General features: G+C 51.8%; 1 long non-coding RNA gene across 2 annotated transcripts; it reads right to left on the reverse strand.

The window, feature by feature from the left end:
- Positions 1-7,803: 7,803 nt before the first annotated feature.
- LOC132653514 (uncharacterized) lies at positions 7,804-19,987 on the reverse strand. Of its 2 annotated transcripts, none has more exons than XR_009591245.1 (3): positions 19,852-19,987; positions 9,623-9,776; positions 7,804-8,435 (listed from the first exon to the last, which is right to left on the reverse strand). It is a non-coding gene; the product is annotated as an uncharacterized LOC132653514 (long non-coding RNA). The 2 variants fall into 2 exon arrangements; XR_009591244.1 differs by lacking the exon at positions 19,852-19,987 and adding an exon at positions 14,789-14,914.
- Positions 19,988-26,741: the final 6,754 nt, after the last annotated feature.

Here is a 26,741-nt window from a genome sequence, read left to right on the forward strand (position 1 = left end):
GAGAAAGAAAGAAAGAAAGAAAGAAAGAAAGAAAGAAAGAAAGAAAGAAAGAAAGAAAGAAAGAAAGAAAGAAAGAAAGAAAATAGCAACAGCATTTCTCTTAATTTTTAGGCTGTTAGAATTTTGTTGTTGGGGTGACGTGTCCACTAGAACCAGGAAATGATGGGAGAGTCCCACATCCTGCAACGAGAGGTCATGTCACCCTGCAGGCAACTGTGGGCGCACAGGCCTGTGGACTCAGACACGAAGGAAACTGGTGCCTGAGGATACACGCTCCGTGTCGTATTAAATACAGACCCTCGGATGGACGGCGGCCTAAATGTTCACCCAGGAGAGCGTGAGGAATGAATGGTGACTGACCCCAGGAGCTGCTTCCCTGGCTGGTTCTGAGAGTAACAGCTGTGGACATAAGTGTAATGCACCAGTGACCCAGAAGGAGAAGAAGACACCAAACCACGCATCGGTCATGATGTCAGGCACAAAGCTAAAGCTGGGTTGTTGAGTCCACAGAGCAAAGCTGTAGAGGCCAGTGGCTCCACTGAGAGGGCCGGTGCCAGGGTCTCGCTGGGGCGTGCTTCCTACCACCCCTCAGTCCTTGCGAAGCTGCATCCGGCTCCTATGGCTTATCCGCTTTCTTCCTAGCGCTCAGAGGTAAACGTTTCTAAATGTGGGGGTCTGTACTCCCCACACAGTTGCCGGCTGTGTGACTTTGAGCAAACGGCCCCTCCAGGCCTGTTTTCTCATCTGTTACGTGGACTTTTATCATGCCTTGTCAACCATCACCGGGAAATTGAAACACAGGCAAAGTCAGGTCCTGCCAGTCTGCGTACCGATGACACATAGTGGCCAGCTGTGTTCTGATCATTGTCACGAAAATGAGAGGATCCCGAAGCTACACAGCTTTCTGTGACCATGACAAAACGCCTGAGGTAATTAGCTTGCACGGAGGTTTCCTTTGCCTTGTGGCTGTATCCGAAGTGCTTGGTTGGCGGTTCTGCCTTGAGGCCCTGTGGTGGCGTCCCTGGGGGAACGGAGTGTGACTGAACAGTGCTGGTCACCTCAAGCCCTGGTTGTGGAAGAGAGAACCGGAAACCGGGCTCACCTCCCTTATTAAGGGCCAAGCCTTCGAGCTAGGAGTGTTCACGAGACACTGATTCAAACAACTGACCTGTTGTGAGTCATTTCATTGTGAGTTAAAAAAAAAAAAAAAACGGACAAATTACTCCACATGTATGCAACAGCCTCAGAATCCAGGCCTCGGGCGAGGAACAGTGTGTTCTGGGAGCCAGTGCTTCCTCTCCCGTAGCCACTGATCACTGTGGTTCTCTAAGAAGCTTATTTCCAACAGGGACATAGAGTGGGAGGAGCACTGGAGTGAAGAAGATGGTTCTAACCTGACATTGGAGATCTGAGGCAATGGCTGCAGGATGGCTCAGCCGGTCCCAGGCTTGCCTGGCCGGCATGGGGACCTGAGGCTGGATCCCCAGCATGCACACATAGAATCCCTGGAGCTGACTGGCTAGCCAACCTAGCTACTTGGTGAGCTCTGGCCAATGCGAAACTCTGTCTCAGAAATCAATATTGACAGCTCCTGAGGAATGACGTCTGAAGTTGGCCTCTGGCCTCCACGTACATCAGCATGACTTCAAGCATACACTCACAAGGTGAGACAGACACACAGTGACAGGCACACGCACACGCACACACAACCATTGTCAGCAGAGGTGATGGGACTCAGCTTCCTGGGCTGGAGGATGGCTTTTCCACACACTACGCTCTAAACTAGTCTGCCCACCCAGCCCCTTCCAGAAGGAGATGAGTTAGCTGCAGAGCCTACATGCTGAGGGACAGTGGGTCTGAGAGCTGAGGGCGCTGGGAAGGAGGGCTGGAGGGAATGGCAGAAACGGGCCACAGAGGGCAGGTGAGTACCTCTCCTTTATCTCCCGCCTCTCGCAGAACAGTCCAGCCACAGCCCCCGGGAGCCATCATGCAGGTGCACAGTGGAACCCTGGCTTTAAAGCCAGCACCTCCGGGGCAGCCTTCCATATTCCTGACCATAAGCTCTTCTCTAAAGTGGACTGAGTGGGAAAGCAGCCCCGAGGAGCTGACAAGATGTGTCTAGGAGAGAGAGAGGCCACCCAGTCCAGGGAAGAGCCCCTCAGGAGATGTGCAGAATGTTTATCAACTGGTTCACCTGCCTCCTGCCTGGTCTCCAGGGTGTCACAGGAGTCCTAGCGAAGATGAGCAGCCTGTGGCAAGAGGTGCAAAGCTGTAGTCTGTGTTGCTTCTGATGACACAGCTGTCAGAACCTCCCCCCAGCAGCACGGAGAAGGTGGTGAGACCTCAGTCAGTGGCTGGGGTGTGGCTCTGTGGCAAGGCTCTGATCCGGCAGACACAAGGCCCTGGGTTTGAATCCCAGCAGTGTAATAGTGAAGAATGAGGAGTGGGGAGGGAAAGAAGATGGGGAACAATAAAAGGTAGGGGAAGAAGGGAAGAAGGGTAGGAGTTTCCTCTGAGCTGAAAGATGGCTGCCCAGCCTCTGAGTTCCCTTGAGTTGGGATCTGGAATGGGGGCCTTGAGACGGGCATGACTGGCCAGGGCTTCCTTCCATCTCAGCACAGCAGCTTCCTGTCCCAACCTGAGGCTGGCTGAGAGCTCTCTCAGTGACAGGACAATCCTGATCCAAGAGGGACACCGTGCACACCTCAATTTCTAGAGGCCACGCTTGTAAACCAAACAGAAACCGTGACATTCATTCAGCGGGAGCTTCCGTGGAACTGGGCGAGGCAGATGCACCCAGCGTGGCCCGTAAAGGAAGTATCCCCTCGACAACTGCTCTCATTCTGGGTGTGACATGGTCCGAGTGCCTGCTGGCCCTTGGCTTATCCCCACACTGAAGATCAGGTTCCTGTGGCCGAGGTCCTGTAGGCATCCTGCAACAGCCTGGAGCATTGTTCTTAAAGTCACAGCACTAGAATTCAATTGCGTTTAAATTCAGACCCAGTGAGATGGCTCACAGGTAAAGGCACACGTGCCACCAAGCCCGAGGAGCTGGCTTTGCCCTTCTGGACCCACGTAGATGAAGGAAAATTAGTCTAGTCCAGTAGCTGCTCTCTGACCTCCACGCGTGTGCGGTGACACATGTGAACCCCCAAATACACACAATAAATGCACAAGATGAATTGAATGTAAGAATAACGAAAAATAAAATGAATTCAGGTCTTCCACCCTGCCAGCTACCCACCGGTGTGCTCAAAGTCTGCTTGGGAAAGGCAGCCTCGGCCAGTGCTCAGGAGCAGGAGGGGCCTGCCCCTCACCCTGTGCTGCCTTCCCTGGTCTCTTTCCTCTGCCCTCCAAAGCCACAGCGTAAGGTGTTCATAGCATAGGACACCTGACAGCCAGTGCCCTAGACGCCATTAAAGACCTCACACACAATTGCAGTCACACACACACACACACTCATACATATATACATACTCACACATACACTCACACACTCACACATACACTCACACACCAGCCACTTTCACACACTCATACATGTACTCATCCATTCATACTCAGGTACAAGCCACATACACTGTCTTTCACACACATTCACATACACACACTAATATGCATATATAACACACATACATACACATGCTTAGATACACACACACATGTGTACACGCGTGCTCACTCTGCCTTTTGCTAACTGTGTGCAAGGTCCTTTTGCAGGGGCTTTGTCCCTTACAGGCTGAGGCCATGCCCTGGCCCTCGGCCTCCATCCTGCTCACCTTTTTCAGTAGATGTGGGGGAATAAAGAGCTGGAGACGATAGGATAAAAAACAAATAAGTAGGCAGAAAGAGTGGACAATTGGGTCAGAACAATAAGCCCAGCTGACCCACCTGTCTCTCCTTGCCCCACAGGGCTCTGGTCCAAGTGCTGTCACACTGTGACTGATGCAGCCACCTGGAGCTATGGGGCAGGACCCAGCAAGACAGACAGGCTGGTGGGCACAGCAGGGTCTGGAGGTATGGTCACCTCTGGACTTGGGTTCAGGAATGGCTGTCACTTCCCACCTAAGGTCCCACCGAGGCTCAAAGAGCCAGCTCCACCCTCACGCTCAGGGTGAGGACTGAGAGGGCACTGTCCTGCTCACCATCCCTGCAGGGTGCTTGCAATAAAAGGGGGCCTTTCATCCCTTCTCAGTCCTGTGGCTCCCATCACCCTTCTTCAGGTCCTCTTGAAGTCCCCCAGCCTCCGACTATGACAGGAGCAGAAGAGGCTGTGGCACGACGCCATCTTCTTCCTGCACTCGCCTGTGTGGCACTTGGTGAGATTGAGTCCCCATCACCTTGTGGGACAGGGGAGGTTCATTTTTTCCCCCAGTCATCCAGCAGCTCAAGAACAGAGCACCATGATCACCTGGGGAGGGAGAAGGCCCAGCAAGTCCACAGGCTCACGTAGCTCCAGCCAGGCAAAGCCAGCACTGGAACCAAAGCCAACTTGGGGTCTGATGGCCTCCAGCCACCAGGCTAGAGGAAGGGTCCTCGAGAGAACCATTCTTTCTGGTTGGCTGTCTGAATTCTAAATGCTGGGTCCCGCAGGCTGTGCTGATGGGACTGTGGCCTTGAGACTCCGAGGCCGGAAGCTAGCCATGCCCAGCTGAGCCCTTAGCTATGGGCCCTCCTCCTTGGTGTCATTGCTCATAGCTCCCCGGACCCTCAGACACCATCCCCCACCCCTGCTCAGCCTGTGACCCATCGTCCATCTCTGACTGTTAGAGCTGTCACCCAAGTCCCCAGCCTGAAATGTCCCCAGGCCCAGGTGCCTGGTGATTACTCCCTCAGCTTTGGAGTGTTAACCAAGAATGGATGTGTTTCCAGCCAAATCACCTCTCCCTGCTTCCTGGGGAGACTCTGACAGCTGGCCAGGCCTGCAATTCTTCTCTCCCGAGCTAAGAATTTCTGTAGAGAAATGGTTTCCTCTGCATTGTACAAAGAACACAGAAACAAGAGAAGGAAACACACAAAAGGAAGGACAGAGAAGTGGCTGTCAGGCCTGCAGTGATTGCATGGTGTGTGCATGCGTGTGTGTGTGTGTGTGTGTGTGTGTGTGTGTGTGTGTGTGTGTTCGTTCTCTCTCTCTGTGTGCACGCATGCATGTGTATGTCTGTCTGTGTCTGTGTGTGTGTTTCTGTGTGTGTGTGTATGTCTGTCTGTATCTATGTGTGTCTGTGTTTCTGTGTGTGTGTGTGTGTGTCTGTATGTCTGTCTGTATCTATGTGTGTCTGTGTTTCTGTGTGTGTGTGTCTGTATGTCTGTCTGTATCTATGTGTGTCTGTGTTTCTGTGTGTGTGTGTGTGTCTGTATGTCTGTCTGTATCTATGTGTGTCTGTGTTTCTGTGTTTCTGTGTGTGTCTGTATGCCTGTGTCTGTGTGTGTTTCTGTGTGTGTGTGTCTGTGTGTCTGTCTGTATCTATGTGTGTCTGTGTTTCTGTGTGTGTGTCTGTCTGTCTGTATCTATGTGTGTCTGTGTTTCTGTGTGTGTGTGTGTCTATGTGTCTGTCTGTATCTATGTGTGTCTGTGTTTCTGTGTGTGTGTCTGTCTGTCTGTATCTATGTGTGTCTGTGTTTCTGTGTGTGTGTGTCTATGTGTCTGTCTGTATCTATGTGTGTCTGTGTTTCTGTGTGTGTGTGTCTGTATGTCTGTCTGTATCTATGTGTGTCCGTGTTTCTTTCTCTGCGTGCATGTTCTGCAGTCAGTCAATGCATTTCATGGAACATTGTTCCCTCCAGTTAGTGCAATTAAAATCACAAGGCGAAGTCAGCTATAAATCAAAGTTCCTTTAAATTTTACCAGGAAGTTGCACACTCCACACGCCACGCGCGCCAATAAAGATCTGTGGTCGCCTTTGGCAGGAAAGGCAGAAATAAGCAATTTAGGATCTTAAAAGATAAAAGATAATAAAAGTAATTAAGATAATTAACCACCCTGAAGAGAGAAGAATTTACTGCTGTGCACTGTGTTTGGTTTCATTTGGCGGCACCACAGCTGTCGCCACAGAAAGCACGGGCAGCGGCAAGCATCCGAGGGGCTCTCACTGTCAAAAAACATATCATAAAAAATTTAACACGCCGAGAAGGCGGCGAGGAAGATGCGAACAGAAATCACTGTTTCCTGAAACTCTGGCTAATTGAGTGGGGACTAGGCTGGACCCAAAAGGAGGTGGCTTGTGCTTGAAGTCAAGGGAAGGGAACTAGGGACTGTTCCCTTCCCTCCAAAGTTGACCTTGGCTGCCTTAGAGGATGCTACTCGGTGCCTCCTGCCTCTAGCAGACCCCACCCTCCTCAGATGCCCAGCATCTTCCTCTCAGATCTGTCCTTTGCAGCTCCTTCTGTGGTGGGCTTGCTCTACGCTCTGCCATGAAGCATGGTGAGATTGCTCTAGAGCCCTGATGTGCCCACTAGAGCCCTAGGGTGCACCCAGCTATGTCTCCAGAGCCCTTGGGAAGACAATCCTAATTCATAGTGTGACATGCAGGAGCCTGCAGCCTTGAGACAGAGGCCTGACTTGTCCCTGGGTTTCCAGCCCTTTGTGCTCTGTGGACACTGTGCCTCCAGAGTGATCCTCAGCCTGCACAGAAACAAGCAAGTAGCTACTCACCCAGCCCAGGAACAGCACAGGCCAACCAAACATTCCATTAAGCTTCAGCTTGGACAGTCAGTGGGTTTAGCTGGGTTTCTTACAGAAGCCTGCCTGCCTCAAAGGCAGCAGCATGGCTAAGACACGCACCCTGCCTGAGCAGACGCTTCCAAAATCTGCATCCCAGAACCTCCCAGCACAGCATGCTTACTGCTCAGACTTTCTCCAGCAGCTATCTCTGCTCGTCTAACTTTGGGGCGAGACTCCGGGGACCCCGAGTCTCACGAACCTTGGTAGACCTCTCCCCAGGATGTTCATTCTGAGAACACTGTTCTGCCACAAGGCTGCATCTTCTCTCTGTTCAGTCTCCCTGCCTACAGACTGAGAAACACACTCGTGTGTTGTCCTCATGCGTCTCCTCTGGGGTCATGGTTACTGAGCAGGTATGTATTAGTCAGGGTTCTCTAGAGCAGTGGTTCTCAACCTGTGGTCGTGACCCCTTTGGGGGCTCAAACGACATATCGGATATCTACATTGCGATTCATAAAAGTAGCAAAGTTTACAAATTTGCTGCAAAATTTTGTTGTTACAGTTGTGACGTAACAATGAAATAATCCTGTGGTTGGGCGAGGTCACCGCGGCATGAACTGCATTAAAGGGTCGCAGCATCAGGAGGGTTGAGAACCACTGCTCTTGAGGAAGAGGGCTTATGGAATGACCGTGGGCCAGGAGTTATTAGTGTGCCTTAGAGGCAGCAGTCAGCTGGCCCAACAATGACCAGTCTGCCAATGGAAGGTCCAAGAACTCAGTGGTTGTTCAGTCCATGAGGCTGGATTTCTCAGCTGATCTTTAGTGTCCACTGGAATCCCAAAGACGTAAGCCAGTGAGCGAGAGCAAGCGGGAAAAGAGAGCAAATTCCTCCTTTCATGCCCTTTATGTAGGCTGTCCGCAGGAGGTGTGGTCTAGATTGAAGGTAGATTTTTTTTTCCCCCAACCTCAAAAGATCTTGACTAAAGGTGGATCTTCCTAGGAAAGATCCAGATGAAAAGTGGGTCTTTTCTACTTTGTACGATTTAATTAAGAAAAAAATTCCCTCGCAGGTGTACCCAGCCACTTGGGTTTTAGTTAATTCCAGATGTGGTTGAGTTGACAACCAAGGACAGCCATCACAGGGTACCATAAACACAGCAGAGAAATAGAGAAGCAAGCTGAGGTTCCAGTGGGAGGAACTGGCAGGTAATTAGCAAGGTACAAGTGACTACACCTTGAGAGACTGACTGAGGCTAATGAAACATGGAACCCAGAAGGAGCTCTTGAGACCCCAGCAAGGAGCCAGGCAGGTTCGGAGCAGAAAAACCATATGTGAATGCAGAGGCCCGAGGCAAGGCGGTAGGAGCCGGGTGGAAAGCAGCCAGTAGCTCTCAGAGCGAGGCTGTATTGGCAGATCTAGGAGGGCAGTGTCTGGCAGAGCACTCAGACTCCTGGGGGCCTGAGGGACGTCTTCTTGGGCTTATGTGTGGGAGCAGAAGTGCGGGGTAGTGGAGAAACCAGGAAGGAGGCCATCACAGAGCCAGCGACCCAGCTGGGATGTGGATGTCCTGAGCATTGGGGTGTTGAAACTTCCAGTCTGACTGTCTCCTACAGTGACCAGACATGTGTGCCCCTGCTCAGCTGGGAAAGTGAGCGTGGAGCAGGGAAGACGTTCATGAAGATGGCGCACAACAGCACTCATGACAGGCAAAAAGCCTCTCTTCCACTGAACCTTTGTATCCGGCCATCATGCATGGCAGGTGTCTTCTCTCACCTGGGAAGGAATGAATAACCAATGGATGAATTAATGAATGAGAAGACGCATAGGCAGACATCCCAATTCCGCAGGTCAACTTATACGTTTCACTTTTATGATGGAGTGACAGAGACGTGTTCTGGGGAGGATTCGGGCCTGGAACGTGGGATTCTGACCTTCTCCTGGGCTTGGGATGCAGAGATGATTCTCTGACACAACAAAGGGGCCATGTTAGTTCCTGGGATCCAAATGAAGGGCTGGGCACACTCTGAAGCAGTTTGCCAAGCCAGGCAATTGGGCAGGCTGGTCTGTAATTTGCCTTCCAGCCCAGTGTACAGGGTGCAAAACATTGGGGTTGAGGAACAAGGTTCACTTTTTTGGTACAGACCAAAAAAGAAAAAAGACTTGAGAGGGCTTTGGGGAAGCCAGGCTGGGCTGACAGGAGCCCATATGGAACATCCAACTTTCTCCCTATGGGACCCACCAGTCGCCTCTTGGCTGTGTCCCTGGGGAAATGCCTGCCCTCAGAGCCAGCCCAGCATCATGTAAATCTGGCCCCAAATGAGGCGGGTGCCTCCGATCTCCCGATAATTAGACTTCAAGTGGCCCCATAACTCAGCCACTAATTACCTCGCCAGCTCCGTCATCCAAGCCCTCCGAGGCAACCAGCCCATTTCCCTGGCAGACTGGCCCATAAAAATCCCAGAAGCACGTGGATTTACTGTATTTATTTATTGAGATTTGGAGAAATATACCTGGTGCCCAGAGGCCTTGGGATGTGGGGACATAATTTTGAAATGCAGATCGTTAAAATGAGGGAGAATTATAAGAAGAAGCCGACAGGTTTCCAGTCTCGCAGACACCAGGAAAGATGTCTCCTTGATGAGTTACTGGCCTGAGCAGGAGGCGATGGAAGCCACAGGAAGGTGTTCCCACGGAAGCCTGTTCTACATCTTTGATTGCCAGTTCCGAGTACCCAGAAGCTTAATCTCATTGCTGGACCTCTGCACGTGCTGCTCCTTCTACGTGTCACTCTGTTCCATGCACATGTGAGCAACACGGCCTATCTCACCAGCGACAGGCTGTTCCTCTTCTGAGAGGTCTCCAGTCACCTTTCGAATGCTGCCCCCTGCCTAGACAGACCAGGTTTTCCACCAAATTCAACTTCCTGTGATAGTAACTTGTGGATGCTAGCCTTGACTCACCTCCGTCACCTCCACATCTTTAGTGTCAGACTCTGGGCCGATTTCATAGAAGTATCTCAGTATATGCTCTTTGTGGTGAGTGGCTACGTGATCAAACTTCAGCAAGGGACCGTGGCTCCAGGCTTCACTTACGCAGATACGTACGTGTGGGGGGCTGCATACATGATAGAGATATGCACGTTGGTGCACAGCACACATACATATGCACACATATAAACACATGCACATGCATACACATTGTAATTATTAACATTTATTGTCAGCTTGACAGGCTTTAGACTCTCGCCTAGGAGGTTAGTGACTGAGTATGCCTGTGATGGAGCTTCCAGACTGAATTAACCGGAGTGGAGGACACCCTTTAACTGTGAGCAGTGCATCCCAGGGACTGGGGTTCCAGACTGAATGAGATGGAGAAAGCAGGCTGAACACCCTCATTGATCTCTCTGTGCATCCTGACTGTGAGCGTGATGTGGCCTGTGGCCCAGGCTCTTGCCACCATGACTTCCAAGCCACAGTGGACGATACCCACAGACTGACTCAGAAGGAACCGTTCCCCTTCCTTTCCTGTGCTGCTTTCATCTGGGATTTTGTCACGGTGACAAGTGTCCTCACTCCTATACTTGGCCAGGTGAGGCAGGATGGAGCCAATGGCTGAGGTTCTGGGCACCAAAGTCACCTCTGAGCCCGATGAAGGTCACAGTGCTGGCAGGCGTCTGTCACCAGCTCCCATTACACTTGCACCAAGTCCCTCCAACTCAGGGTCTGGTGACACCAAGAGAGGCTAAGCAGCAGGGTAAAGTCAGCTGGTCAGACAGGAGAGCCAAGAACTGTCAGGACCAACCAATTTAGAGGAAGACACACAGGGCCTGCTTGGGACCCCACACCCTGGGAAGGGTTAGCACAGGCTGATTACCCCCTGTTGCAGACAGATTTCCCCAACTTGATTCTTGTTCTTTCTGAGTTCAGGATTCCCCTTTCCTGTTTATGCTTCAAGGAGAACTCTTAATCATCCTTCAGTATTCGGCTCAAAAGGTGCTGGGTCCATGAGACCCAGCCGAGCCCTTCAGGCAGTTACCTCGTCCTCCGTGCTTCCCTTGCATCTTAAAACAACTTCATAGAGAATATACCACACATTCCTGATTACTTTTCTGCATCTTTCTGTGGATGATGTGTGGATGGATGGATGGATGGATGGATGGGTGGATGGATGTGTGGATAGATATATGGATCAATGGATAGTCCCTTGTCTTCTGACCTGTCCACTATTTCACTGACCTCTCCCTGTAGTCCTTCAACATTTTAATCTGTAACAGGTAATTATATGATTCCAAGCCATGAATACTTGCTTGTCCTCAGATACAAATGAGCAGGGCAAAAGTTATACAGAACTTTTCAAGACACCAATGTGATTCCTTTAAATGCATCTTTAGGTTCTGCACAGTTCAACAGTGGGGGACTAGGAATTGCTCACAAAACTAAATACAAGATTACCATGCCTCTGCAATTCTTGATATGCATATAGAAATTTTTTTTAAATCCTGTGGCTGGAGAGATGACTCAGAAGTTAAGAACACTTGTTGCTCTTCCAGAGGACCCACGTTCTATTTCCAGCACCACATGGTGGCTCATAACCATCCACAATTTCAGTTCCAGGAGATCTGACACCCAATTCTGACCTCCACGTCCACCAGGGATGCACACAGTACAGACGCACATGTGAACAAAATGCTCACACACACATAAAATAAGTAATGTAAAATCTTTTTTAAAAGGTCTTAGTCACAATACTCATAGTAAAAAGTAGAAATCAACTATATGTTAATTAACAAATGAATGAATAAATTCACTGTGGTATGTCCATAAAGAGACTATTATTTGGGCATAAAAATGAATAAAACACTTATCCATGCTACAATGTGGGTAAACCTGGGGAAAATATGCTAAACTAAAGAGATCAGATATACATATACACATACATACATATATATTTAGGTGAATCTGTGTTTATGACAAATACAGGACAGAGGGCAGATGCAGCCAGATGAGGCCAGGAATCAGGGAATAGGATGATTCCTAGGAGTATTCCATAATACACGAGTATTGGAATACTCCTAGGAATTATTCCTAATACACAAGTACTGGAATGAGTAAAACTAATGTTTGTTTGTGACTGCTGAGGTCCTGAGCAGAGGCTGTCTCCTCAGCTATTTCTGTCCTTCCAGTAAAGTGTGTTTCCCAAAAACTGTCCATACTGACCTTCTCAAGTATTTACAGACATCAGTCACCCCTCTCCCGAAACCAGGTGACCTTTGAACTCCATGAATGGAAGAATGTGGAGGTAGGGAGGCAGCAGCTTCTACAGTGAGGTCGTACCTCCCGGGACGGGCACCTTGGGGTCTTGTTACCATATCATGAGGGAGCTCAGACCACATGAAAAGTCACATACAGGTTGCTGTGATCCTCGACAGCCCCGGCTGCACACGCCAACAGATGTGTGGGCAAGCCAGCTTCCAGACGCTTCCTGCACACCTCCAATCGTGGGGCCTTCTCCGCTTACCTCACAGAAACGGGGAACCCACACAGTCAAAATCAAAATTAATCCCTTAAGAAGCCATCATTAAAAACCAGCCCAAACATTTTGAATTAATCTGTGCTGTTCTCCCTGAAGCTGGTAATGCTGAGCCAACTATAAGGCCGTCTTCTGCCACTGGGGGTCTAGGCTGCTCTCACAGGCTCAGCCTCCCTTCAAGGCAAGCTCTCCACCTCTTCTGGGCTTAACCTACATGTGACCGCATTCAGAAAGGGGGTCTTTAAAGAGGTGACCGGGGTTAAGTGAAGCCATTGGGGCCAGAGGCAGATTCAGTGTGGTGGGTTCTCAGAACCTCTGGCTGTTTCTAGGCCAGACACGGCCAGTCCCTCCAGTATGGTCTCACAAAGCAGTGCCTCAGATCCTGGAGGGAAGCGGACCAGGCTTGCAGGGGCCAGGAGAAGGGTCGCAGTGCGCTCACATCGCTGCTTGCTCTGCTGCACTTCAGGAGCTCCCAGGTAGCCGAACGCCAGGGTAGAGTGAGAGAGACACCCTAATCCAGCCGTTGAAACAGAGTTCTCAGAAATAAAGTCCCAGATAGGCTGTCCTGGAGACCGCCCAGAAATGGCTTCCTTTTTCTTTAAACCTTCCTGGTGATTTTCTTAACACCCCGGAGAGAAGCACAGTCTCATTTAAAGAGGGCTGTGGAATTGAAGATTACTGTTGGGTTCTCCTTCCAGGCTTTCGATCGTCCATGGCCTTCCTGCCTCAGGATCTTTGCACAAGCCTTTCATCTTCTGCCAACTAGTCCTTCCGCCATCCCCCAGACCTCTGGTTAAACTCTGCCTCCTACAGGCTGCCATCCTTAATTAGTAGCCTCCCTCCTCATCTTCCCTTTTCCATCCTCACACCTCTCTGCTGACCCCATGCTGTGTGGTACCTCCTCACTTCACTAAGAGCTAAGCCTTCATGGACAAGCTGTTACTACAGTTGTCATTGTTTGCCCTGTATGGATACTATACAGCAGGTGTTGGATTAAACGGTCAGCTGCCAAGAGGAGGCAGCCCTGGTCAGCCATTTTCCACTTCAGGGATCCCCCACAGCAATCTGGTGTAATGAAGAGAGCATGGCTCAGAGAGGAGAGTACACCATCCTGATGTCACCCAGCATTTGAAAACTGGGTAGACTCTAGCATCCAAGGTCTGGACCAGCCTCTGCAGGGAAAGGGACTCCTGGATGACTCCTCCCCCAGGGGCCTTCATACACGTTGCATATGAGCCTGGGGACTCTGGAAGAGCTTAGCACAGGTCAGAAATACACCTACCCCCAAGTCCATACCCAAGGCTGCCCCATGGTGACCTGCATGGCCACTTGGTGGCACTGTGGGGCTGACACTGACCATCTGTCACCTAGGGGACCCCCATTCAGTCCAGCTTGGCCAGGAGATCTTAGAAGGGAATTGGTGCCAGTCATATTACAAATGAGGGAACTGGGCACAGAGATGCCGGGAACCCTCCAGCAAAGCCGGAGAAGGAAGGAAAAACGAGATTATAGACTCCCCCTCCCCACCCCGTGACCCAGTGAAGAACTGTTCTTCAGATGGGGAAGCTGAAGCCAAGGGACAAGGGCAAAAATCAGGGAGAGATGATGGGCAGCTACTTAAGAACAATGGTGTTGGGTCACAGCAAGCCCCGACGTGGACCACAGCAGGACACATCCCAAGCAAAGGAAACTGAGGCAGACGCAGCCTTTCCTTGGTGGGTATCAGCCAGTCCCTGTCGCTGCCAAGCCAAATCCTGGCTTTCACCCAGCCCAGGCAACCCCCAACCAGCCAGGGCCCTGACTTCAAAGGAGTTTTCAGGCCCCCCAGCCCTCCCAGTGTGGATGGCAGCCAGGATCTGGGTGTCACCAGAATGTGGGGTTTGGGGACTCCATGTCTCCCCAAAATGGCCACTCAGCTCCTGGTGGTACCGCGAGCAAGGAAGAGAACTTCTGGTGGGGTGCTCCTCAGGGTCTCCCAAGACGGTGGGGAACATAGAAAGAGCAGAGATAGATGCAGAGAACAGGAAAAATCTGGGGAAGAGAGATGCGTAGACAGAAACACAGACAGGGAGCTACAGATAGAAGGAAACATCAGACACAAGCAGAGACAGAAATAGAGACAGAAACACAGAGAATTAAAAAAAAAAAAAACCAATAGGGGAAGAAAATAGGAACAGTCAGAGACAAAGCAAGACAGAAAGAGGGGCAGAGAAAGAGATACAGACAGAGGAAGACAGGTGGGGAGCGACAGGGAATCGCAGAATCAGACAAACACTGATGCGAGGACACAGGGCCACAGAGGCAGGAGGGGTGTGGCCTGGAAAACCAGAGCCTGTGCCCAGGACACACCATTCAGGCTTGGGGTGGGAGGGCTGTGTCTGATCTCAGAGAAGCCAGCCCAGGGAAGCAACCAGAGGGAGGAGGGTGAGGACCCACTTATAGAAGAGGACTAGCAAGGCCAGAGAGGGAGGGGGGACTCAGGGTGGAGGCAAAGACTAGTCAAGGCAGCAGCAGACTGGGGTCCTGCCACCCTAGGGATCGTACCAGACCCAGGACACCAGCCCTCCAAAGCCCTCCCACCCTGTCTGCCCCCATACCTGTGGCGTCCCCTCCCTCCCGGCAGGGCTGGCCAGGGTCCAGGCGGGTCAGGAAGCCGGCCCCCTTGAAGATGGGAAGATGCCCCTTTCCGCCTACTCGGTAGGCCCAGCAACCATTTGCATAAAACAATGTTCCTGTGAGGCATGCTAATGCGTCCTGCTATTTTTGCGGCTCCTGGATGCTGGTTTGCATACATTTACATACCCTGGAAGAATTAAGCTGGGATCATGTAAATGAACCCACTGGCTGGGGTGAGGGGTACTGGGTTCTTGCCTCTGGAGAGCTAGGCCGCTAGAATCTTCTCTGGGGGCCTGAGGACAGGTCGGCCAGAGTCAGATGTATGCCTGTCCCTGATCCTGAGGCCAACATTGCTCATATCAGGCTTAGGGCTGCAAAATTAACTTTCAAAAATTCATATTCCGTCTTTTCATGGCTCCTGCAACATTACAGTAAAGGTCAAAACTCTTCCGTGGCCACAGAATAGGCCCCTGGACCTATTCTGCCCTCCAGACACCAGGAATTTCTGACCATCGGGCTTCTGCCTGCCACAGACCCTTTGCATGGGCAGTCTCTCCCACTGGCCACACTTTTCCTCCTCTTCACTGCTTGTACTTAATTCATCCTACTCTCTCCAGGTGGCATGCCAGTTCCTTGGGAGACCTCCTCTGACCTCATCCCCTTAGGCAGCCCCTGGAGCAGCTGCAGTTGTTCTGAATTCAGTATCCTTTCTCTGATATCAGAGCCTAAGGGTATAAGGACAGGTTTTCTTCATTACCGGCCACCTTAGCTATGCCATCAAAGGCACACATTTTCCCAACTAACAATTGTCAAACCTGGGCAATGGTAGCGCACACCTGTAGAACCAGCACTTGGGAGGCAGAGGCAGAAGGATCTGAGTTCAAGGCCAGCCTGGTCTACAGAGTTCCAGGACAATCAGGGCTACACAGAAAAATCCTGTCTCGAAAAACCAGAAAAAAAGATTGTTGACAAGATGGACAGTTGGGTAGGTGGGTGGATGGATGGGTGGATGAATGGATGGACGGATGGACGGATGGTGGGTAGGTGGATAGATGAGAAGATGCACATATGCGTGGGGCAGACTCAGATAGTCAGCCCTAGCCTGGTGTGATCCAGACTCTACACATCTGTGCGTTGACTCTGTTCACCGTGACAGGCTCTGGGCACAGTATTCTGCCCCAGTTATTTTTGATATCCCACCCCGCCCAAATCCACATATGAGAAATGCAATGTTACAAGTGTTGCAGAGAGAAAATAGAGGCTCAGGGAGGGAAAGCCACAGGTCCCGTTCGCAGAGAGAACTGGGACGGAGCTAGAGATCTGCCTCAGATCTGTATGTCTCCAGCACCCAGCTCTGCAGGTTTTTCTAACCCTCTGGGTGACAGCCACACGCTCACACCTGAGTGAGAAGCCTTTCATGTTCCCTCACAATGAACTACACAGTGCGTGAGCTGCAGTGGTCCCACACAGGAATTTCACCGGCTGCACATGCAATGACCCGGCCCTACTGTCCTTCAGCGTCCATGTGAAGGCCTGTGCCATACACCCGTTTTCCCTCTTCTGTACATCAGCTTGCAGACACTTACAGACACACACGTGTACACACCCAGGCCTGTGTGGACTGTATCGAAACCATTCAGCAAATGTTTCCTGCCAATCCTGTGTGATCCCGAGATGCTGGCAGTTGGGAACACTGTAAGAATGGGCATGGCTTGACTGGTTTTCAAAGCCATTTGGTGATTCCCTGGAAGGTACATGAATCCTATGTGTCCACGGAGCAGATGCATGAGGGGTCCAGGCTTCTCGTGGATGAGAAGCTGATGTATGCTCCTCCCCCCACAGTACAGATGAGGAGTCTCATGGTCAGCGAGGTAAAGTCGAGATTCCCTGACCAGCCCTCCTGGCTTCTTCTGTAACCTGGTGTTGGTCTCGTGGTCCTAGACTCACCAGCCCCAAACTGCAGCAGGAAAGCGCTGTGCAGGACCTAGTGAGGCCACAGGAGTCACCTTGTCCATTGCACACAACAGGGAAACAAAGGCAGGGGAGGAAGGGTAGAGTGTATGCCACTATGCTGAGGTATGAGTGTGCCCTGGCATCCACCTGCAATCCTCCTGTCTCCGTCTCTCAAGCCAGGCATGCCCCTGGGTTCTTTTCATCTCTCTCCCACTTGTCACCACACCCACTCTCTGATTCCTTTCTCCAAAGTCAGAAAGACTCTTATCCTGTCAGTTGCTAGTGCAGATGCTTGCCATGATCCCTTCTGGAACCATCCCCATTCTGCCTGAGCCCCCCACACACACACCTCAGAAGGCCCAGACTTGTGAATTTAGAGAGGCTCCTTTGCGTCAGGACTCTCTGAGAGTATGACCTTTCCTAAGGGAAAAGCAGGGTGTAGCAGTGCACAAACCCACCACAGGGTCTTAAAGAATCCTCGAGAGACCTGTGTACCCCTAAAGCACCCACAGACCTCTCTAACACACATGAACGTGTACAGTACTGGATGGTTTGATTCTTTAGGCATGTTCCCACATCCATGTATCCAGGTATGAATAGGTATACACACACACACCTACTACATACAGGCACACTACACATAGACACATAGACTTGTAGAATATATATACATGTGTATTTTGCATGCACACACACACACAGTGCCCAGCAGCTGCCCTCCTTCCATACAGTACCCTCCTGGTCTCCCTCTCCAGATCTGTTTGTGCAGCTGGTGTCTTGCTGTGGGGGAGGGGTGACCACCCCCAGCCTCATTAAAAATTTCCAGCCACCCCCTCATTGCGAAGACCCCTCTGCAAAGTCCCCTATGGGTGGGGGGAAGCCAGAGCCTCTTTGTTAGTTCAGGGCCCCTGGGGGCCCCTCCTGCCTGCTCAGAGGCTTGGATTCCAAATGTCCCATCATAGGGGAGGAGTCTGTTCTTGGCTCCCCGGCTTCCCCTGCTGGGTATCCAGTCTGGGTCAGGCACCAAACGGGGCTCAGAAGCCCTCCCCTTTGCAACCCTAAGCAGGGGACACAGTATCCAGCACTGAGCAGGCAAAAGCCCTCACTTCCGATTCTCCTTGGGTCCGAACAAGCAGCCAACCCTCTTCAGTCTCACCACAGCCAGCTCCTTCAACTAACTGTGCCACTGTTCCCCCAGACCAGCCCGCTGCCTCTCTCAGGCAGCCCTCCCAACCGGCTTCCCACCACCAGGGTGCCATGCTGCCTTTCTGTACCCTGTGAGGTCCTGTCATCTCGGGCACCGCTCCAGCCTCTGCAACCTGACCATCATGGTGGACAGGGAGGCCACACCTTACCAGAGAGGTGGGGGCTGTGGGTACCTTGTGCTGTGGCCTGGAGTGAATTAATCACACCGCACATATCTCTCAAAAGTTAGGTAAATTTCCCCTTCCCTCCTGTCACTGCCTAGCAAGCTGCCAACTTGGAGACTGTAATTATGCACATGGGTAATGAAATTAGCATTTCTATCAGTCTCCTCCCGCTTCGTTATGCTGAGAAGAACACCCCCCCTCCCACCACCAGGCTCCTCTGAGGCCCCAGGTGGTGCCCACACTGCAGACAGGCCAAGGCCACAGGGCTGTCCTGGAGGGCACCCATCTCATCAGCCGGCCTGATGCTGAGGAGGAGGAGGAAGGTTGAACTTGGGATGGGGCGGGGGATTCGGAGTGGGGCCGGTGCTCTGGGGTGGTGGCCTGCAGCCTACGGAGAAAAGGAACAGAGGGCAAGGAGTCCCTATAGACACGTGGACAGTGCCTCCTGTCCTGATACTCTCCTGCCTGGGAGGGTGATGGGGCCGGTGACTGCATCTGCCTGAACCTCACTTTCTCCTTTACTGTGCTGGAAGAGTGCTGCTTTGCTAGGGCCAGGCATGCAGCCAGAGCTCGGCAAAGGTGATGTTAGTGAGGCTGGACACATGGGGATGGATGTCACCCACGCCTGCAAGGAACTCCCTGTGCTAAGACTTGCCACCAAGGACCAGGACCAGAGACGCTCTCTGAGAACTTGGGGCTTGCACCCCACCATGCCCCAAACCTTCCCTCAGAGCCCTGCATATAGAAGGCCGAGTTCCGACTCCCCAGTGGAGGCTGTGGGGAGGGTCACATTGCTGGGGCCCTCAGTGGGCACCACCCTCACCCTGACCCCATGTTACCATGCTACAGGGATGCCCACCTTCCACCGGCCTGGTCTTCAAGACCAGAGACTATCGTGCCAGTCCCGCTGTAGCCCGTGCCACAGGTTACCCCCAGGAATTGTTGATCCTGGGGTCAGGTAGGAGACTAGAGCATCCCACTGAGACCCTCAAGTCTGGGCTCTACCCCAAAGACAGGCTACCTAAGATTCTCTTTTATAGCCCCAGCCCCATGCTGGCCATGCATGGCACAGGTCGTGAAGGGGGATGCACGTAGGTGATAGAAAATAATAGCTCGTTAGCCATGCTCCTTCCTACAAGCTCATAAAGCCAACAGAGTATAATAAGGCAGGGCGCCCAGCACACGGTAGGACTTAACCAAAGTTTGGTGAATGTATGAGCGGATAAACAACCACCCCACATTGAGCCTCCTGAGTCCAGCCAGGGCCAGGATACAGCCAGACAGGCAGACTCTGATTCTTTCCTGATCTGGGCAACTTAGTGAGACCCTGTCTCAAAAAAGTAACAAGGCTAGGGTACAGCTCCATGGTAGTACAGTGGTCACCCGTAGGAGCAGGCCCCAGAATCAACACCTAGTATTGAAAATGAAAACAAAACCAAAACAACACACACACACTCACACACACGCACACAACCCAGAATTGTGTGCACCCAGAGCCAAGGTCAACTAGAGCTTGCCCTGCTGAACCAGCTTGAGCTCCATCTCCCTGCCCGCTGCAGTCCCCGCCCCTCCATGTTGCCTCCCTCCAGGGCGGTTCGAATCACTGAGGTGGCCTTCATCATCTGAGCCCTCCCACCAGATACTCCCTCCAGTGCGATCCAGCCAGAAAGTTCTGATGTCACAGCCAGCCCAAAGGAGCAAAGCCCAGGCAGGAACCCTACCATGTCAGATGGGTGTGTCTCCCAGCCTAGGTCCAGTGTGGGTCCACACCTCCGCCGGCATCTTCCGGACACCGACAGCAACCATCGCCACCACCACACCATGGCAACACCATGGAGGGACTGCCTGGAGCCTCCAGCCACCAGGACTGCTCTTTGGAGGAAGGGGTCACTGGGAGATGTCCCCTCCTACCAGGAAGCCTTTGCCCAGGAATCTAACGGGGATACAGCAATCAGGGGTGGCACTGCACACCCAGACACCCCAGGCCTGAGACACACCATCCCTCTTGGAAAGTTCCCCGACATTCCCAAGCCTTAGCCTTGCCAAAGAAAACTGCGGCCAGGCTTGTCTTGGCACAGACTCAAGCCTGAGGCTCAGCAGGAAAACCGAAAACATTTACACAGCTGGGCCTGGGACCCGCTTCCCTCCAGAGCCTGTCAGGGCTCTGCTGGTCCCCAGACTGGGGGTGGGAGGCGCTTCTGAAGGGGCCTGTGTTCCCCAGCTTAGCCAGGCCTGGCTGGCCAGACAGAAAACGTGAGGGGAGGCCAGAGGGCTGGAGCCTGGAGAGCCAGGGTTCTGTCCACACGGGGGTCACCGACACCACGCTTACCTTCCGTGGAATAACGCCAGAAGCGGCTCACAGGGCCAGGTGGCTCCCAAGGCCAGCTCTTTACCACCCCTTGGCATTCCATCCCCAGATGGTGCTGGTTGCCTTTCTGGGGTCCCCCAGCTCTGGAAAGCCTCCCCCACTGGCCCCAAGAGGCCCAGCTGGCCCACTGCTCTGAACACCACAGGTCAAGAGGTCTCTGTTTGACTGTTGCAGAGCCGGAAGTCCCTGCACTGATGGAATGCAAGGCTGTATGGCCCCCCCACTAAGGGGGCTTTCTCCACCCCTCAGCCACCTTCCTACCTTCAGCTCGCTGCCACTCTGCCGCCCACTCTCTGAGCCCCTCAGCTGCACAGCACAGGCTTGTGTGGACGATGAGCAGGCAAACCACATCACAAGGAACCTTTCTGAGCGACCAAGGCAGGGTGGCTCACCTCGTGATGCATTCACGGCTTCTTCAGGTGACAAGACTGATGTGTGCGTAAGAAATTCTGTATAAGTGCCAGCACACCGTAAAGCAACCGTCAGAAACACAGAGCCCAAGCAGAGGCCCACACCTGCAATCCCAGCGCTGGAACCTAAGGAAGGAGGTGACTTAAGCACCAGCCTGGGCAAACGCATGCAGTGAGTTCATTCTCATCCTTACAGAGCATCGAGGGCTATACTTAATGGTGTCTACGATTCTGCTAGTTTCCTGAGACAGGTCTTTCCGTATTGTCCAGGAAAATCCCGATCTCTAAGGATTAAGCAATGCTCCTGCCTCAGCTTCCGGAGCAGCAAGCATTTAAAATCGCTTACTAACGTCACAGTCTAGATTGTGTGCAGCACTTTCCTTCAAATATCGCTTAGCGCTGTGGTAACAGTACTGCTTGTGCGAGGTGGCAGGCTTGTGCTTAGCTGCAGTAAGGGAAGACTGCCCTGGGCTGCTGCACTGTTGCTGTGCCCCGGGCTGCTGCACTGTTGCTGTGTGCCCTGGGCTGCACTGTTCAGGTTACTCACTGGAATACAGTCTGTCTTACCCCCTTTGTGAAATCAGGCACCTGCTGGACAGCCACGCCTTTGACCGAAAGGCCAACATGCAGTGTGTGACTATGCACCAAGCAGAGCAAGTGCAAAAGAAATTCTGCAACTGTCCATGACTTAACGATTGACAAGCAAAGAGGCCTGCAGCTCTTCCTCCTCACTGCATACCTGTGACATCCCATGGCCCGAAACAGCAACACTGGGTTTTATGTAACTGCGTCGGCAATGAGACGCTGGTCTCCTCGCCATTGCCATCTGGCTTTCTGACATTTTTGTGCACTTGGGTGCTACCAGAGATGAACTGTGGGTGTCTCAATCACTCCCCCAGGAGGTCTCTCGGTGAACCCGGAGTCACCAATTTGGTAAGGTGTCTGGCCAACAAACGAAAGGATCCCTTGCCCTTGCCTAGCCAATGCTGCAACAGCAGGCCCAGACCACAGGCTCTTGGCGTATGTGTGGGGACAGAATGCAGGCCCTATGGAGCTGGCATTTTCACTGATGTGTGATTTCCTGTTGTGTGAACACCTTAGAATTTCATTATCCATTTTATAATTAACACAATTTTTGTCGTTTCCAATTTGGGGCTGTTCTGGGACCGTAAATAAGGCTCATCCTAGGCGCCAAAGTCACAAGTAGGTTCTGTGGTCCAAGACAGATTTAAGGAGCACCTCCCTTCCCACAAGTAAGATGTCTTATTTTCCTGCAGGACTTGTCTGTGCCTCTAGTATCTGAATGTGCCTGTGCGTTCTGTAAGTTCCACCTCTGTGCCAGGTTCTGCCTCAGACACCTCTGCCTTACAATCTCGTTCTGCTTTTCAGTCCTCCCTGGCTTGCTGGGCTGGCTAGTGTAAATTCACTGCCACCTCTGGGTTTTTATTTGCTCATCTGCAAAACGCAAGATGAGAAACCATGGCTCCCAGAAACCGTTGTTCCATGACCCTTCTCTCCTAGCAGCAGGCATTGTAATGGTTGCTCTGTGCCCCCCAGATCTTAAGGATTTGGGACACTCTTGAGGCACAATGCAAGGGAAACACTTGGAGGACATGAGTGGAAAGTGGAGTGTAGCGCAGGAAAGCCATGGAGGTCTCACCTTGGGGAACACAAAAAGAGAACGGCTGCAGGGATGGGAAGGACATGGCTGGGAAGCACCCCTGAGTATGACTGAAGATGCAATGCGGCCCCCCTGAACATGGTGTTGCTTTTTTTAACCATGTCGTCCTTTGCACGATGTAAAACAAGCCGGCGGGTTGGGTGACTGGAGCCTGCCCTCCACCTTCGTCTCCAGAGTCAACTCAGAAAGCCAGCTCTGTACTGGCTCGCTCACTGCCTGGTAGAAGGCAGCGCTCCGCCAAGCACAATGCCCATTGGCTGCCGTAGTTTGCCGCGTCGACCTCCAGCCTCCCTGGCAGGTCTGGGGTTAAAACTGCAGGGTGCGTAAATGTGTATAATTAATGCTCCTGGTTGAATATGCAGATTGACAATCAGGATTGACTTGCAGCTAATTGATCAGCTGTCTGCAATCACAGCGTTCAACCCCGTGGTTACACACGCCGGAGGGCACCATGGCCTGCCTGGTTCAGGGAACACAGGCTTGTGTTGAAAACGGCCCCTCGGCCCACAGGCACCCCTACAGCCTGCAGAACTCCCACAGCCTTCTCACTGCCCCTGCCTCCACCACAGCCCACTGAGCTCCCCAACAGCTGGCATCCCTTGTGCTCCAGAGGGTCACTGTTCTCGGCTGTCCCCGGAAGAGGTTTGCTGTCCTGCAGATGTGGAAATAATGGACAAGAAAGACATTTTGCTTGGGGCTCCACCTCTAATGGATGGGAGAACCCTGCTTGCCACCCAGACGGTAGGTTCTAGAAGCCAACCGTGGATTCCTCTAAGTGGGTCAGACCTACTCGAAGTATCTTCCAGACACCGGGGAATTCACACAGCTCAGGGAAGTTCTCAAGGTGATGTTGTGAGGAAGTCTCTCTGTGAGATGACAAGGTAGTGAGGTCTTCCATCCTCATGAACAAGCTAAGCCGTTCTGCCAGGAGTGGCTTCCTGGCGCTGGTCCGGCTGTCTTTCTGTCAGTTGTGGCTCAGCCGAGCCCTTTCACAGTAGACTTCCAAGCCTCCAGATCCTCAAGCCAGAGAGATTTCTGTTCACAATTTACCCATCCTGTGATGGTAACTGCAGGGGAACCAGGGCTGCATGGCATCGCATGCAACAGCAGGGCTGAACCTGGGTCTGAGGACTTGCAGAGGCAGATGTAGAAAGCTAGGGAGCAGAGGACTGTGGGAAGATGTGGTGGGAGCAGCTCACCCTGAATGAGTCACTGAGGTCAGGAAGAAGGGCTGAAGGGCAAGAGCAGAACCTCAGCCCTGCCAGGCCACAGGGAGACAGCAACAGCTCCTAGAACAGAACATTCTAGAGAGGGTCTTCACTCAGGGCGGAGCTGGTGGGTGGTGTTCATCAGCTTTCCCCGTCTTCTTGGGCATAGCGATTGGGGCAGAAGTCACAGACCCAATTAGACTCAGAGCATGAAAGCAGCCTGCTGAGGCATGGGTGGAAACTCCTTTTTTCAGCAGGGGTCACCTGAGGGTCATCTGTTCTGCCAGTAGTTCCACGTGCTCTGGAAGACCACACCTGCCAACATGAAAGGAACCCCTGTATCCACTTGTGCCTGAAGGTTACCTGCACACTGGCCCTTCTCATATAGAAGCCAAGGCATTCCTGTTCTCTTGCTTCATGGCTGTTTGTCTGTCTGTCAAAACTGCTTAGTGCCAGGCTTTCTGTTTCACAAGCAATGACTCCTAACAAACACGGGGGAATTCCACTACCTGTTTTCCCCAGAGCAACGATTTAATGAAAGTTCAGAACAGGAAAGACCTTGGCGCTCTCTCATTGTGGCTTGGAGGCAAGAGTGGCTCAGGATCTGCAGGTCTCCGAGGCATCTTCTCTTCTCGCCCTTAGCTCCCTGCCAGCCGCCTGCTCATCTTCCCCATCACCCTCACCCAAGTACTGACCTGAGGTAACCGAGCATACCCATTGCCCACAGCCAATCTTACAGAACACATGCTGGCCCCATTTTATTCACTACTGCTGTTGTTCTTGCTGTGTGATGTGTGTATGTCCTGAGCTTATTTGTAGGGCTCAGAGGACAGCTTTGTGGAGCTGGTTCCTGTTTTCCACTTTTACGTGCTGTGCTCGCTGGCCTTTGCCAACTTGACACAAACCTAGACAAACCTGGGATGAGAGAATCCCAACTGAGGAATTGCCTCCATCATGATTGGCCTGTGTGCAAGCCTGTGGGGACATTGTCTTCAGTGATGACCGATGCAGGAGGCTCCTGCCCACTGATATCCCTGGGCAGGTGGTCCTGGGATGTATAAGAAAGCAAGGTGAGCAAGCCATGTGGAGCAAGCCAGTGAGCAGCACCCCTCCATGGCCTCTGCTTTAGTTTCTGCCTCCAGGTTCCTGCCCTGAGCTCCTGTCATGGCTTCTCCTAAAAATGGACACTAAGTCTGTAAACTGAATAAAACTTTCCCTCTCCCAAGTTGTTTTTGGTCAATGTTGAATCACAGCAACAGAAAGCAAATTGGAGAACAGGGGTCCTGGAGAGCAGACTTGGTCATTGGGCTCCTGTAGCCAATGACTGTTCCTGCTGAGCCTCTCACTGGCCCCATTTTGCTGCTTTTAATTCAAAAAATAAATATTGTGCTGTGCTTTCATGTATACACATTACCCAGAAGCACCTGCACTGTGGAGAGTCAAGCCGAGTGCGGGTGTGTTATTCACTTGCTTGTCACAATTTTGTGGGTAGCACTGTCTCACAGCAATGCTGAGAGCAACTGCAGCAGCCCACCAACCCACAGACTTGCTTTTCTCCATATCAGTTGTCCACAGTCAACCTTTGTTTAAGTGTTCGGGAAAGAAAAATACTAGAAGCAAACAATTCCTAAATTTTAAACAGCTTTAAATCCTTACTCTTATGTGTATGGGTGTGTGCCTCAGTGTGTGCCTGTGCACCATGTGTGTGCAGTACCCACAGCGGCCAGAAGAGGGCACCAGGACCCACGGGAATGGGGTTAAAGTCACTGTGAGCAATCATTGGGTGCTGGGAAGAGAGAGCCAGTCCTGTGAAAGAGCAGCCAGAGCTCCTAACTGCTGAGAGCTGTCATCTCCCCAGTTTCCTCAGTGGCTTTTATTACTGTGCATTACCCATTCTGTTTTGTCAGTGGTTGTTTGATCTCTCTTTGTACCCAGTTATGAAGTGACTTTTACCACGGGATTGTGCCCAGGAGCAAATGGCAGATGCAGCGTTTGGCACTCTCCTGGCTTTAAGTTTCTGCTGAGATTTGGGGCAGACTGCCTGTGGGTCAGCAAAGCCCTTTTGCACTGTTGCTAACTCCTTGATTCTAGCTTTCCGTATGTCTATAAAGCTCAGGCTGCACATACAATGCTGATATCGGCTGTGAGCTGGGGCAGCGGTCCAGCCCCTCCAAGTACCTGAGCAGCTAAAACCACCCAATAGACATCCATTTTTAAAGCAAGATACCCTAGGAGCTCTCTCCTCTTAGAAAAATCTTGGTAGAAAAGCTTTGCATGAATTTGCAGCTTTCTGCTCTGACCTACAATCCCTGTGATCCTGTCAAATTTTTAAAGTACCCTCAAGGCCACTTCCTTATTGTCAAAGATGTAAATTTAATCACTTTCTTATTAACAAAGACGCAGTGCCAATCTCTGTCTGCTATTTTACATGTGCTTCTTCTCTGGCAGCTGAACATGCTTTGCAGCTTTCTACTCTGATTTTGAATCCCAATGTTCACTGTAAACTTGGGTAAAAGCAGCCAGCGATAACCATGCCACAATTTTCCTCACTAAATTAATTGGGTCTTTTAAGGTAGTCCTGACTTGCCTGGAATTCTCTAGGTAGACCAGCCTACCTTGAACTCACAAAGATCCACCTAATACTGCCTCCCGAGTGCTGGGATCACTCAAATTTTCAGGACGTGGGAAAAAGATAGATAGACAAATTATTCACTTATGTGTACCATGAATGGCTCTAGTCTGATTCCCACTGAAGTCCTGTTTTTTCACTCTGAGCCCTCCTGAGCATAGTCCTTGCTGTCCACATGTCTCTTGGTCTGTTCTTCCACAGTCCTGCCAGAATGTCCCATTAAGCCCTGGGGCTTCCTCAGCCATTCTTCCCACAGCCATATCTACATAACTGGGATCAGTGGCGATGACGTCACCTCTGTGGTAGCAATTTTCT

This window comes from Meriones unguiculatus, chromosome 4, assembly GCF_030254825.1.
Source record: "Meriones unguiculatus strain TT.TT164.6M chromosome 4, Bangor_MerUng_6.1, whole genome shotgun sequence".
Classification (NCBI taxonomy): domain Eukaryota; kingdom Metazoa; phylum Chordata; class Mammalia; order Rodentia; family Muridae; genus Meriones; species Meriones unguiculatus.